Below are 10,167 nucleotides of genomic sequence, written 5' to 3' on the forward strand. Positions count from 1 at the left end.
CCCCTCACGGCCTTGCCCCGACGGAGAAGGGGAAGGAGCCGGGGATCCCGCGCTTGCCGCGGGCGTAGGGAGAGGGTCAGCACCTCCCTGCGCCCCGAGCCTCGTCAGAGGGCCCGCACCTTCCCGGTGCCCTCCCCGGCGGTGAGGGGTCCCTGTGCCTGCCCATGGTCCATGTTTTCCCCTCACACCCGCTGCCGAGGGCCTGGTCTCTTCCCCTTTGCCCGCGGGCCTCGAGTGTCCCCCGCGCCTGTCCCCAGGCAACCTGCTCACGCGTCTGGCTACCTCTGCGCCAGGCACACAACAGGCGGGAACCATGGGACACCCGCAAACCACCCAGCCGCTGAACAGCCGGCAGCGCCCTACAAACAACTGTGCAAAAGCCATAGCAACTGCAGTGTGCCACAGAGGAGCAGCAGGAGAGAGCAAAAGCCTTGCCAACAGCCCCAGGAAGGAGGAGATGTGTCAGAAGTAGGTACAACCTGGCCAAGACATCTTGATGATGCAGTTTCAGGTGCATTCAGTGCTTCTGCCTGTATAGTGGCCATGCATCGTACCATTCCTTTCCTACAGGTGCCTGGAGCTGGCCCACTCCATTAGAGAAAATTAAGCTAGCTCAGAGCAAGCAGCACAGAGCAGTGACATTTGCACTGGCTCCTCCTGGGCCAGCTCGGGTCTGGAAGCAATCTAGCTGGGTTTATTAGCTTGGGCTTGGTTCCAAGCAAACGCAGGCTGAGCTACAATGCGCAGCTTTGCACCAGCAAGATTTACCAGCCCACTCTGCTGGCTCGGGGATGCCTGCACCCTACTGCCCAGCATGCTGCTGTCAGCACAGGTGCAGCACAGCAGGTCTGCGACACACCAGGACAGCTCAAAGACAGGAGTGACTCGGAGTCACCCCTGATTTACATGGGTGTAAATCAGACAGACATCTGGTTGGAAATCGCCTGTTCACATCAAACCTAAAGGAGAGACTTAGGAGATTTAGCACAAGGAGGAGGGACAGCTACTGAACTGGCATCTTGCTACGCCCCTCCTGAGGAGCATCCTGCAGCTAGACAACTGAGATCTTCATCTTCTTGCAGCACAGATACTGCACAGAGTACCTCGATCACAGTTTTATCCATCCCCTTAATAACATATGCCAGTAAAGGAATGGTCCAGACAGGAGGGCATGACTTTTTCTTGGCAAACGCTAGGAATGTTGTGGATTTGGTGGGAAGGAGGTGGCTCTCTATAAAAGACATGAGATCTTGAGATGGAACAAGCAGTTCTGGGAGCAGTGTGCCTCTCCCCCTTCCTGCCCGGCATGGATGCCCTGAGGTCTACAAAAAAAGGATCTTGTCAGCTTTTACCCTCAACGAGGGCAGTAATAAGGTCTTTTTCTTCTGTAAGGCCCCATCTTAAATTGTCAGAAGTTAATAGCTCTCTGTCAAATGTGGTTGAAAACTGGTAAATGTCCTCAGAATATGTTAGTGGGAGCAAGATGCTACAAAAAGGGAGAAATCCCTACCTTACCTCTATAGGAAACAAAACTAAATATCAACTAGTCAGCGCAAACACTGAATTTTAATGGTGACATCCTGGGGATTTATAAAAACAAAGTAAAAATTCTCAGCGTACGTTATCCCTCTGCGTGGCTGTTCTCTACAGCTACACAACACCTCTCAGTGCTCTGCTAACCTACATCCATTCCCCAGTCCCATCGGTCTGTGGGGCCCTCAGTACTGAGCTGCTTTTTCTCTTCCATTTGGAAATGCTGAAGGCACCTGGCAGTGCTACCAGAAACAGTAATTATTTAAGACACAAATACACTGTGGTAACAGTCTAAACCCCAGTGATGTGAAGAGGCAGTAAAATTTACTGAGGGAAATATTATTCCAGAACACAGTGTAACCAGGGTAATCCCACTGCTTCCAGCGCAGGAAAAAACTAGTGTTTAGGTGGATCCTGAGCATGGCCTCAGCTTGTGCAAATTATTACTCCTATATTGATGCATAGTGTCTAAATATCTAAACTAGTGGGGGTTTCCTAGGAAACAGGTAGTTTTGGATATATTGTATCACTTCCTAAAGGGATTTTCTTTCATGGTTAGGGATCTTCCCACAGCAAGCAGGGAAAAGGACAGACTTCAACACTTCAGCTGCTCTCACCTCATTAACCCACATCATTCTGAATTCTCTACCTCAGCCCACACGTGTCCTGCTCTGAACCGCTGTTTAATTCTATTTCTTTTTCTCACCATCACCATTATCCAGAATATTCTGCAAAATACCGGCAGGTGCCGCCACTCGCTTAGCAATAGCCCAGGGCTGGGCTGCCTCGCAGGCAGGAGGGGGCACAGAGCCTCCTCCATACTCTGGGCACCCTCTGAGCAGGGTTAAAAAAAAAAGCCTTTTTCACACAGGTGGCCAGGAAGGCTTCGGACTGAAGCACACAACAGCTCCAAGCTTCAACAGCACATCGGGTTAAGGCCCTTCGCAGCAAGGTAAATTTCTCCGTGGCAGATCATGTCACAGAGATGTAGACTGCCTGGCTCAAGCTGCAGGTACCCACATTCCTTCAAGCCCAGTAGGAAATGAGGCCCCATGGACTCAAACCTTCTCTCACACCACTATTTCCTCACTTTCAAGCGAGATGTTTGGCAGCTGCCCTGTCTTTGGTGGGACTATCCAGCTGGGGATGCCCATCCCTGGGCCTGAGCAAGGGAAGCAGGCAGTGGATGGACATCCTCCTCCAAACCTAGCTGTGCCTGATAGAGACTTGACACCTAGAGCTCTTCCAAAGCAACAACTTGGCTCCTCCGGCAAGTCAACAGATGTGGGAGGAACAAGTGCTGGGAGGAGCCTTGCTGCTGAATCAGAAGACACTTTATATGTTTCGGTTCTGGAACAAAGGCCAAGCAAGTGCAATCGTGTCTGTTAAGACTGTTTTATGCCCTGGGTCACCATGACTTTGCTGTATGCACAAGCTGTGCAGCAAATACTGATTCACCCAATGTTGTCACTACATCCATGAGCTAGATGGGTGTCTCCCCTCCTTGTGTCCTTGTGTAAACCAGTCATTGGCCTCTCTCTCCATGACAGCAATGCTCTCTCTTTAATAGAATGGGGGGAGATTTCTCCATATTAGCCTTTTTGTTCAACGTTCGTGGTTGCTGAGGGCTGTGGTCATGGGTCATAGCATGACCCACAGCTAGCCCAGTTGCCTCTTCCCTCTGTTAATGAAGTCGCCATCACCAAAGCAGACCTTCCAGTTGTGGCAGATAGGACATCCTCAGTCCCTGAAGCTAGTCCCTGGGAGTTGCTTCATTTTGAGTCAGATGTGAAAGGTAAGGTTGCAATTTGCAATAAAAAACATGCAGAGCAATGCAACTGGTTGCCTGAATATCCTCTCCCTAGGTCAAGTGGGTAGGACACAGGTGGTAAGTAATCACAGACTTGTTCATCTGCCCATTCACTCCTAGTTGGTGATCAAAGAAAAAGAAAACAGTAGTCTAAGGCTAGTTCAGGCTGGTGTGAAATCTTACCTCACAGCAACTAAGAAAAAGCCAGGACACAGACAATTGCTGGTGCAACAGTGCTGGTTGTGCCAATTGGTGTCCTTGTAGCCAGACAGTGCTGAAACACCAACAAGTTCCCTGCCCTCATGGTTCAGGGCATTGGTGGTGATAGGACAAGGCTGCGACACCAAAACCAGCTGCTGGACCGTGTTAGCCACAGGAACAAGGCAGTCCTGCACCACCACAGCACAGTTAGCATAACTGCGCCCTGAGTACACACAAGGCCATATCACACCAGGCCCAACTCAAAGCTTACACAGAGCAGTGAGGAGAAAAACAAAGTTTAAACAAGTTTGATACTTCAGTTTTTCCCTGCTGATACCAGCCAAAATCAAGTCATTGCCACAACAGTGGTTTTCTCAGGGTCTACAGGTGCTTTTGCAGACACACAACCTCTTTGCTCCGGACAGCATGAGCCCCCGTGGTCACAGCTGCACAAACAGGGGCACAGCTGTCCTGACTTGAGATGATGCTGCGTGGGAGCTGAATCACATGAGGACAATGAGAGATCATCTGTAAAAGGTGAGGGAAACAGGGAGGAGGGAAAGGACATTACGTGAAGGGGACCCCAGTTCATCAAATCCTGTTTTCAAAGTGTGCTCTTTACCTTTGTCAGGAATGGATGGTTGTAACTGGCCTCAGCATTATGGCTGGTCACAAACTGGATCTTCAAGAAACTTGTAGAAGCTGAAAACTCGAGTTCCCCAAGCAGTTCTTCTGTGGGAGGAGAGGAATGAAGCAGAACGGACACAGGTAAGGTGAGCTGTGCAGAGCAAACAAGCAGAGTTGAAGTATTAATCTCTAGTTCACATACTGAAATCCCTGCTTCTACTCCAGCAGGCAACAAAATTAAATTTCAAAAGGACACAATTGAAATTGTGAGGCCTTTGTGTAACTGCTGCAGTATAGACAGAGGTGGGAGGTGTTACCATAAGCATTCTGTTAATATAGGACAAAACAAGCTCTCTGGTGGGAGAAATAACAAACTTTGTTATAAATAACCTGGTTGCAAATGAGCTGTCGATTCACACACAGCAGTTTATTTACAAAAGCATGCCAAGTCCAGACTTGTTTTTGTTTTAATTTACTGCACCACAGATAGTAAAAAAGAAACAACCAAACAAAAACTGAGCCAAAGGGATTGTCTCTGTAAGTATGCCTGTTTCTTAGAGATTGCCCATATCCCTTTAAGGCAGCACAAAGCCATTCTTTATAGTGGTTTTAAAATGACCTCCTAAATTAAGACAGCAGGGTCAAACTGACCACACATTATCTAGTGATGTACTCAACTATTGCCTCATAACTTGCTGATTTGTTTATAGCTCTTGTAGCTAGAAAAAAGAAATTCCTCAGATCACTATGACTTATCTTTTAAAAACAAGTCTGTTCAATAGCTAGCATATTTTGGAAAAATCATACAGTAATCTTGAATACACCTTTGTCTTGCAGAGACTGCAAGAAACGACCAGCATCTCCGAAAGCCACTGTAACACTACAGATCTCTCCCTCCCTCCTGCCTCCCCAGTTAATTGGCAGATCATTCTAGAGGACTTTGGGGGAAAAAAAACCTCTAAAGAAGGGTTCAACCAGCCTCCATTCAGGACATGGTTGTTTACACCTGCAGTTAGCTTCCTCAAACATTCATCTGTATTATTTCTCTGCATCAGTCCATAAATAGATTCATCTCTCACACCATGCATACACAACACAGGTAGTAAAATAAACTAAAGTCATAAACAAAAAAAACAGGACAGCACAGCTTAAGAATGTTCAGCTTGTAAAATCCAATCCTCAGCATTGGGACTTGCCAGGACTAGAATTACTGGTACAACCTCAATTCACGCCTACTATAAGTGAATTATAGTACTGGCTTTATAACATGCCCCCACAGCCATTTTGCCTGGGGATCCATATATTCAATGCACTGAAGATCATGATTGCTGAATGAGCAGCTAGTCGCTCTTCTGTTCTCTCTTTATTGGCATAGTGTCTGGACCACACATTGAATATATTTACTGCAGATCGGCCAAGCCCTATGCAGAATACAGAATTATTAATTTTCTCCAGGGCATTTCTTTGGTGTCCATCACTGCAGCAGCCTACTGATTTGCAAACAAATATTTACTTATCATCGGAGGTGAGGGAGGGTGGGGTTAGACTAAGCCCCATTTTACAGCAGAGGCCCGGAAGCCAAAAGCTTCGGCTTGAGTGCTAAACTTGTGACAAAGACTGACTGCTTCCCCCACCCCTCATTCCAGCTTATTTAGCATTTCCCATCACTGTATATGGTACAGCACATTTCCAGTTCCATCAGTTAAATTCAACCCTTGGTGTCCCAAATGGAGCATGCAAAAACTGGGAGTCTTGCGAAGAGTGGCCACCCGTGAAGAGCTGAAGTGCTGCACAGGATCTCTGTGATAAAGGCAAGGGCAAACCATTTCTCCCTGGTGGTGTTCAGCTTGCGCTAATTATGAGGCTGGTCTTTCTCTTCCTACAACACTCGTTGTAGGTACTGATAAATCCTTCCCCAGACCTAGCTGCCGGTTACGTACTGCCTCCCTCCGTACCTAACTTTGAGCTGCAGCCCTGTGCTCAACCCAAACTTTGTACCACCGCAGGTCCACAGCCTGGTGCTTCCCCAAACCTGCTTTGAGCAGTGACCTCTGCTGGTAAACAGACAGGGAACCCAGCAGTTTACAAAGCTGGTGCCCCATCTACCTGGTCCTCAAAGCTTGCCCTGAAGGTAGTCACCCAACCTGTCTCTTGATCTGAAACATCCTAATGTTAGTAAGCTCGCAACTGGAGCTTGTTAAATGAGAGCGGAGAATGATGTTTACACATAACCTATGACAATCTTTGACTCGCAGGCAGCTATATAATCCCACTCCCAATTCCTTCAAAATTCACTCCAGGGCTCTCACCATACCTTTTCAGACAAGATGCAGTTAAAAACAACAGCCTGCCCCAGCATTGTTGTTTTAGTAGTCAGATTTAAAAGTTGAGTTATTGAAGAAGCGAAAGGCAAAGCCTGTATTTTTTTGTGTGTTTTGGGCAGGGGAGGGAGAGGAGCTCACTATTCACTCTGTACTTGGTTCCTTTGATTTTATGAGTACATACATGTGCTGCTTAGGCAATGGTTTTGTGTGAAATTCTTCCTACTTCTGGAACTGGCTCTTTAGGGGAATTAAAAAAAGGAGAAAAAAAAAAAAAGAGGACTCCTATGCCATCACCACCTATTAGAAGAATCAGCTAATGTATCCAGCAGGCCACACAGGGAACTATTGCCCCTTGAATTTGTGTTTTGATCTCATGGCAGGCTCCAGAGACACCATGTTCATTTATTTCCTGACTGACTAGCTCTACTGTAGTTCCAAGATTTTTGCAAGGGCAGAAAGGTGAGGTCTTCTCTAATTTATTTTTTGTCTTCTGAAATCACAGTAGAATGTAGGTTAATTAAAAAAAGGAGAAAAAAAAAAAAAGAGGACTCCTATGCCATCACCACCTATTAGAAGAATCAGCTAATGTATCCAGCAGGCCACACAGGGAACTATTGCCCCTTGAATTTGTGTTTTGATCTCATGGCAGGCTCCAGAGACACCATGTTCATTTATTTCCTGACTGACTAGCTCTACTGTAGTTCCAAGATTTTTGCAAGGGCAGAAAGGTGAGGTCTTCTCTAATTTATTTTTTGTCTTCTGAAATCACAGTAGAATGTAGGTTTTGTTCTCTCTTTCAGCCTGTTTTCTCAGACACAAGGGAGCTGTGCAGTTTGTTTATACTACACATTTGTCCAAAGCTGATATGCCAGATATAAATCTCTACCATGAGTCTGCAGCAAGGGGAAGCAATATTCTGATGTGAGAACATCCCCTTACAACACAAGAGCTTTGCAAACCACACTCCAGGTATGTTCACAGCACCCAAATGCATTTTGATCCACATAGCAAATATGTTAACACAGTACTGGTGATGGAAAATATCAAGACCACAGGGGGAGGAGGCTGTGGGGGTAGTGGGGAGGGTCCTCAACTTGTAGCATCTGTGATGATTTCACCCATGCCTTCATCTTTTTGTTGAACCTTTGTAGAAAGGTGGTGATGGGAGTGGTGGGAGCATGGCTGCCATCAGTGTCTGAAGCCCCACAGCTATCAAACACCTGCCTGAACATGCAAAGCACTACAAGCTGCCACCATTCAACCCCTGGGGAAAGGGGACAGCACTACACATGGCAAGAAGCACCTCCACAGCTACGGGTGCTCCTAGGGCCACCTCATATGGACTCACACATACACCCAATTCCCCCAAAGTGTCAGGCCTTCTCCCCCCAGGCAGAGCATCAGATCCCTCACATGGCCAGTTGCAGTAGCTGGAGGGAAGGTCTGGCATGCACACAGCTCACAAACTGCATGACTTGCCTGTGACTGAACAGCTACCAGCAAATTCATCAGCAAGAGACTGATACTTCCATAGTTGCAGTTGGATGCATCTGCAGGGGTGCTTGCCTTGCCCTCAGAGCCATATGTGTATCTCAGTAGGTAGGAAGATGGCTGCTCAAAGCCTTAAGACACCAAGTGCGGTACATACAATACAGCCTCTGTTCAAAGTAAGCAGCAACAGAATCGAAACCACTTCATTTCAAGGGTACATTCAGGCCCCAAGCTGCAATTGGCATCAAGACAATTCTCCAAAGTGCTCCTGTTGGAGCACTAGTCCTGCCTGGCTCCCTCAGATAGCAGTGTACAATTGCTTCAAGGATGAGGGCCACTGCATTTGTCCACCCACAGTCTGAATTTTCAAAGTTATCTCTCAGAAAATGAAGCAGGATGGTTTTTTTTTTCATATTTGTAAGAGACTGCTTAAGAGCTAAAGCCTCTATTTCATTACTCCATTCTTACAGGAAAACATATCTGAACAATCAACAGCATACCTCTCTGCAGCTGCAGTGGAAATAATTTTGGATACTCTTGACTACAGCTAACCTGTAGGGAGAGGCTCACAGGGTTACCAAAATAGCAATCAAACCAAATGCTATCAGTTTCACTTGTGCATTTGGTATGCAGTCCAGCAAGAAGATGCAGCTCAGCTTTGAGATGACTAAACAGATGAGAAATATTATCAGGCTTGAGGGATCCAATTTAACTGCAGTTACATAGAAACCAACTGTAAAAAGGCTTTATTGTTTTCCTCATTACCCAGAATGCAGAAATGAACGACTTTTCCCATACCTCACAGAGGCTTCACAGACTGATTATTTTTATGTTAAGACAGAAATATATAAAAGGACTTGAAACACCAGCAGAGTTTGCCTGAGGAATAGAATTATTCCCAAAGCCAAAACTAGAATAAGATGTTACCCCTGTTTGAGTTGTGTAAGCCAGTTACTGCATCTTCAAAGGGCATCCAACATACACTGTATATTCTTGTACACTTACTTACATTCACGAGCATGAGATACTGTTAAAGATGCACTTTTAAGTAAAGGCTTAAAAACAATAAGTCTTTAGAATTGGAGCTTTTAAAGAAACCACAAAGCAATCAGCTTTTGAAAGCTCTTCTGTCATACACAGAGAATGCCATGAATCACATGCACATTAGCAGATGTCATGTGCAAATCTACTGCAACACAAGGAGGACAGACCTCAAGCACTTTGGCATCAAAAAGAAGTCTACATTTTAAGCCTGCTGCTGACAGCCATAACACTGTTAATTACAACTTACAGCTTATAGTTGTGGGAGTGTTGCAGAAAATACCAGAGCAATAAATAAAAAGAAAATATTCTGCACCTGTTTAAATGCATGGAAAACATATTTGAAACTTTTGGCTGAAGTATTTGGGTCAACAGTTACACCCGAGGTACTAGCTAAAGCACCATTTTAACTCCAGGTGCACATTGCAATACCAGAAAATAAGCAAATTAAATTATTTAATAAGCCAGGCAGGCAAGAGGCTTTGACATAATAGTCAAACCTGTGGTAGAAGTTAAGCTTTGGGAAGCTTTCAAACACTTTGTGCTCAACCTTTCAATGTAATGAAAGGCAGTCCATCACCTTATGGTGTTTGCTATAAGCCACCTCAACGCAAAAGGAACAATACAGTTCTAATGTCCACTATCACATCTAACACGTGCAGTATCTGCGTTACAAGAAAAGTACGTGTCTCTGTACTGAGGAAAGCACTATGCAGGTCTCATTGTAGATTTGTTGTTTTTCTTTTACCAAACCTTACAGGCTCCCTAAAGAATTATTACTATACAACCACTCACTATCAGCTGATCATTTCATCACACTGATGAAACAACATAACTGACACTGTGGCCATCTTCAGGTCTTAGGTCCTCTAGCAAAAAAACAACCAAAACCCCATAGGACTAACAGCACTGAAGAGAATGGAAGGAAAATGATCCAAATTTTGTTTCCCCTTATCACACTAAATTCATTTAGCTTACTTTTATATCAAGGAAAGTACCTTACCTTACAGTAAGGTACTACAGCTACATCTAAGTGTTTCATACTCCATACATATTTTCTAGCGTAGATATCAATAAACTGGAGTCAGTTTAAAAATTGAGTAGTTAATTTTCAAACAATTTGGGCAGGTTTACTTCCAG

This window comes from Aptenodytes forsteri, unplaced genomic scaffold, assembly GCF_000699145.1.
Source record: "Aptenodytes forsteri isolate BGI_AS27 unplaced genomic scaffold, ASM69914v1 Scaffold119, whole genome shotgun sequence".
NCBI lineage: Eukaryota > Metazoa > Chordata > Aves > Sphenisciformes > Spheniscidae > Aptenodytes > Aptenodytes forsteri.